This window comes from Schistocerca cancellata, chromosome 1, assembly GCF_023864275.1.
Source record: "Schistocerca cancellata isolate TAMUIC-IGC-003103 chromosome 1, iqSchCanc2.1, whole genome shotgun sequence".
Taxonomy (NCBI): domain Eukaryota; kingdom Metazoa; phylum Arthropoda; class Insecta; order Orthoptera; family Acrididae; genus Schistocerca; species Schistocerca cancellata.
In genome coordinates this window covers 126,066,243-126,072,242 of record NC_064626.1, presented here as the reverse complement: position 1 = coordinate 126,072,242, position 6,000 = coordinate 126,066,243, and positions in this window count along the sequence as shown.

Sequence of the window (6,000 nt, the reverse complement as noted above, 5' to 3'; positions counted from 1 at the left end):
TAAGATACAACATCTGCAGAATTTAGGTATCTCAGAGCCTAAACGCATCTTTCTTCTCACTGAATGACAGCAAGTAACAAAAAAATTGAACAGTATCACAAATTCTGTCAACCAAAAACACTTAACCTTCTTTTGCCATTCCCAATTGAAAATTGTGCAGCCCAGTTGCTCATATCAATATGTGCAACCTCTAATTCCTGACCATGATAACTTTCACTGCCCTGCTCTATGTTTACCACAACTCTATTATCCAGTATCGACACTGCCGACGAGCTGTTGTTTAAGGTTAACTCTGTTTGGGCAACCTTTATCTGTAGACAGTCCACCACATCACTGCTCTTCCCTTCCTTACATAGAAATTCAAAGTTCCTCAACTATCCTGGTCTCCAAACGCTTCAATTGGGGCTGCAAAGAGACTTCCCTATTCAGAGACGTAATAAAGGAAACAGTCGTGGCCAAAGCTAGCTGCACTCTTGCACTACCTGCACTTACGTCATGCTCTGCCTCAGAAGTTAAGTAAACTGGTTCTCCCAATACCTGCCAAAACTTCTGGGTCAACTTGTGTACTGTAACTGCAGGGAACTGTCCATTAATGGTGACCTCGTAGGCCAATTCATCCATCCACAGCGACCCCTTCCTAAGAACATCTCTGATAGCCATACTGCAACAGCAAAGAAGCAAACAGAAACAGTTCCAAAACTTACTTTGTACAATAGCTATAGGTCCTCACAATACACAGCCATACTCTGTCACCATTTGGTAAGGCAGGTTTAGCAGCAGCATAGACTGAGGCGAGGAAGTGATGGAGTTATGCGGACAGATATGTTTCTTGTCATTATACAGACAAACACAATTTATTAACAACATGATCATCAAGACAGTTCAAGAGAAATGACCAATCTTCTATTAAAATATACTCAGAAACGTCAGTACCTTGATGAAAAATCTCTTAAATAATGCACAATGAAAGTAACAGAAATATTGGTTCAAATGGCTCTGAGCACTATGGGACTTAACATCAATAGTCATCAGTCCCCTAGAACTTAGAACTACTTAAACCTAACTAACCTAAGGACATCACACACATCCATGCCCGAGGCAGGATTCGAACCTGCGACCGTAGCGGTCACGCGGTTCCAGACTGAAGCGCCTAGAACCGCACAGCCACACTAGCTGGCAACAGAAATATTATTCAAAGTGATGCGTATTGTGGTGTCACCGCCAGACACCACACTTGCTAGGTGGTAGCCTTTAAATCGGCCGCGGTCCGCTAGTATACGTCGGACCCGCGTGTCGCCACTGTCAGTGATTGCAGACCGAGCGCCGCCACACGGCAGGTCTAGAGAGACGTCCTAGCACTCGCCCCAGTTGTACAGCCGACTTTGCTAGCGAAGCTACACTGATAAATACGCTCTCATTTGCCGAGACGATAGTTAGCATATCGTTCTGCTACGTCAATTGCTACGACCTAGCAAGGCGCCATTACCAGTTTATATTGAGATTATAAAGCCTGTACAGTCAGACCGATGTTCTCCAATTATGGATTAAAGTTAAGTATTACATCAACTCCGTACTTTATTTATTAGACTCAACTCCTTAATCTGTTCCAGACCTCACGCCAGTCTGCGTGAGCTTAAACTCGTGCTATTCGGCTACAAGTCACAGTGGATTGGCTGTCGGGTCAGTCCGATACACGTATAGCTTATATTCAAGAACAGCATAGAAAGATTTGCTGAATAAATGCAGAATAATTGCAACTATTTTGATTAGTAATAGAGGTAACTGTGTATTATTCACGTAAAAGCTGTTAAACCCACAGGGAATAGCGCATCTTACGAGTGGAAATCCAATACTAGTGATATGAAAAGCAGTAGTAGTCAATTATACTCGGAAAATGCCTATGATCCACATGACAGCAATTAAAATCCACAATGAATGAACAACATTTATGAGTAAAAAGGCCTTACTAATGATACCATAACCAGCAGAAAAAATAGTGTAGGTCATAGACCACAGAAACCTCCGAAATCACACTCTAGTTTCATACGGTCTAAGTCCCTTCCAAACAATATGAAACATTGAAATAATAACTTGGTCCAACAGCACAGCCGTCATGTTTAACTAACCAAGCAGAGTCAACTACACACAAGTCAGCTAGGGGCAGTAATAATACGTCATCCGTAAGTACAGAATCATAGCCACTGTAAGCACCATAGCACTGTTCTATTTGGTGTCAGTAGACACGCAGCAATAAAGCACTGTATGCCAGACACCTTGCGCAGCACGTGCTGCCATCAATGTCTGCACTCTCTCCATACAGCCAGAAACAAACTTTCAGGACACAAGGCAACAACAGCAAGCCCATCGACCTTGTCTTTGGGGCCTCTCTTATGCCATTAGCGCCACTCACCACTCGACTTCATAGATGGACTCATCAGGTACTGGCTGTTCTTTTGCTCCCCATCACATTGACTTCTAATCGCTTGCAGTTGTTAGATTGATTCTGGGCGGCATCGGTCTGGCTTCACTCTCGATACCGAGCCACGTGCTGTGTGGGCTGCACCTTTCTCTGTGCCAAAATCATCACACAGCAGCTGGAAATCACCTTGCCTGCTGTTGCATTGTACCACTTAAATAATATTTGCCTGTGCTACATGAAGACTTACAAAATTGAGACATAAGCCGACTCGAAAAGGCCCTAAGGGTGTGGCATAAAGGGCGTCAATGAAACCACCCCTTCCTTGGGACGTTGATCCCCACACATCTCCCGGTTGAAAACGACAGTTCGAAGTGCGATGAGCAATAGGACGGTGTTTTGGCAACCTTTAACCCTGCTGACACCGTCGGACATTTCAGACATTTGTCAGAGGATATTGTGTGGCTACATCCCCACCGAAGCACCCCTTTGGAGTGCAGCGTGACAGCAATGCGTTTGCTCTCTTGCACTCGTTGGAATCACTAGGGACTGTTCAAAACATTGGACGAAATTTGAACGTGATCCGGAACAGCAAAGAGCTTTCTGCTTTTTCACCCCCTCCTGTTTCACGCCATCCTGTGGCGTGATCACGGGGGACAGGGATGCAACATTGACATGCGGGCGAATATAATGGGAATGGGTCCCTCTATGGCCCCTTAGTTCCGCCACGAAGTGTTGTGAGCACATTACACATACAGGGTGTTTCAAAAATGACCGGTACATTTGAAACGGCAATACAAACTAAACGAGCAGCGATAGAAATACACCGTTTGTTGCAATATGCTTGGGACAACAGTACATTTTCAGGCAGACAAACTTTCGAAATTACAGTAGTTACAATTTTCAACAACAGATGGCGCTGCGGTCTGGGAAACTCTATAGTACGATATTTTCCACATATCCACCATGCGTAGCAATAATATGGCATAGTCTCTGAATGAAATTACCCGAAACCTTTGACAACGTGTCTGGCGGAATGGCTTCACATGCAGATGATATGTACTGCTTCAGCTGTTCAATTGTTTCTGGATTCTGGCGGTACACCTGGTCTTTCAAGTGTCCCCACAGAAAGAAGTCACAGGGGTTCATGTCTGGCGAATAGGGAGGCCAATCCACGCCGCCTCCTGTATGTTTCGGATAGCCCAAAGCAATCACACGATCATCGAAATATTCATTCAGGAAATTAAAGACGTCGGCCGTGCGATGTGGCCGGGCACCATCTTGCATAAACCACGAGGTGTTCTCAGTGTCGTCTAAGGCAGTTTGTACCGCCAAAAATTCACGAAGAATGTCCAGATAGCGTGATGCAGTAATCGTTTCGGATCTGAAAAATGGGCCAATGATTCCCTTGGAAGAAATGGCGGCCCAGACCAGTACTTTTTGAGGATGCAGGGACGATGGGACTGCAACATGGGGCTTTTCGGTTCCCCATATGCGCCAGTTCTGTTTATTGACGAAGCCGTCCAGGTAAAAATAAGCTTCGTCAGTAAACCAAATGCTGCCCACATGCATATCGCCGTCATCAATCCTGTGCACTATATCGTTAGCGAATGTCTCTCGTGCAGCAATGGGAGCGGCGCTGAGGGGTTGCCGCGTTTGAATTTTGTATGGATAGAGGTGTAAACTCTGGCGCATGAGACGATACGTGGACGTTGGCGTCATTTGGACCGCAGCTGCAACACGGCGAACGGAAACCCGAGGCCGCTGTTGGATCACCTGCTGCACTAGCTGCGCGTTGCCCTCTGTGGTTGCCGTACGCGGTCGCCCTACCTTTCCAGCACGTTCATCCGTCACGTTCCCAGTCCGTTGAAATTTTTCAAACAGATCCTTTATTGTATCGCTTTTCGGTCCTTTGGTTACATTAAACCTCCGTTGAAAACTTCGTCTTGTTGCAACAACACTGTGTTCTAGGCGGTGGAATTCCAACACCAGAAAAATCCTCTGTTCTAAGGAATAAACCATGTTGACTACAGCACACTTGCACGTTGTGAACAGCACACGCTTACAGCAGAAAGACGACGTACAGAATGGCGCACCCACAGACTGCGTTGTCTTCTATATCTTTCACATCACTTGCAGCGCCATCTGTTGTTGAAAATTGTAACTACTGTAATTTCGAAAGTTTGTCCGCTTGAAAATGTACTGTTGCCCCAAGCATATTGCAACAAACAGTGTAGTTCTATCGCTGCTCGTTTAGTTTTTATTGCCGTTTCAAATAAACCGGTCATTTTTGAAACACCCTGTATATCTTCAGAAACTTCGACAGAAATTCAGCCTCGCGGCTACCCTAGCGCCTGAAGACAGGCGAATCGCACCAAAGAGGTGTCGAGGGGGTTGCCTGGAGTAGCAGTCTGTCTCATTTGGTGTCGAAATTTCTGAAAGTACATTTACAAATGCTCAAAAAAGTTGTGCGAGTAGGACCGAGGGTGTAGTCGATCTCTGGGGTCATAGAGGGACCCTTTTCTGTTTTATTCACACACATTTTAATGTTGCACTCGCTCGTATCACGCCACAGGAAGTCGTAAAACAGGGGGCGCTGAAAAAGCATAGCCCTTTGGTACTTCGGATCACGTTCAAATTTTTTCGAATACTTTTGAACGATCCCAAGTGGTTCAAAACTGTACACAAGAGCAAAAATTGCGGACACGCACCTCTCCAAAGAGGTGCGATCACGTTCAGTCAGTATGCAGCCCCACAGTATCCTTAGAGAATGGTTGAAATGTCGGAGGGTATCAGCAGTGTCAAAGGTTGTGAAGAACATCTTCCCGTTGCTCACTGCAATGCGGACTGTCGTTTTCAACCGCGAGATGTATGGGGATCAACGTCCTAAGGGAAGGGGTAGTTTCATTGACGCCCTTTATGCCACACCCTCAGGCCTTTTCGAGTCGGTTCTGAGCGGCGGTCTGTCTGAAACGTTTTCCTCGGCCGCTCATAAGAAACCGCGGGATTTGAACGCTGGGTGTCGCCTTTCTGACCTCCATCGCTGAGACATCGAACGAAGGAGTGAAACTTGGCTACGAGGGGCTGTGACGACATTCTCATCGTCTGACACGTCCACGTTGGCGTTGGGTAGAATTATGGTGAGCATTGCTTCCAATGTGACATCACTGACCCACCATACAGCCAACATGGCCTTCTGAGCAGTGGCGTTTTCTTCGCACGTGTCGACACCTAGCAGTTTGAAGCATTGCCGAGCCAGAGAGTGACGTTGCAGGCCGCTCTTGCGTCATTCCAGAGGAAGGTTGCAGACACCTCTGGGGCAAATTTCAAACTCCTGGGTCGCAATGGGAGGGAATTACGGGGATTCGAAAAAGTGACCGTTCAATTCTGTTACGAAGTGTATGTAACTGCGTCTGTCCAAGGGAAAGCTGACGGATGTTCGTGGGGGTCATAGCCGCATGCGACAGTACTGGAACAGCCTGCCATAGGGAACAGGCAGTAAGGAATGGGGCCAACCGAGGTGACCGAGTGGTTCTAGGCGCTACAGTCTGGAACCGAGCGACCACTACGGTCGCAGGTTCGAA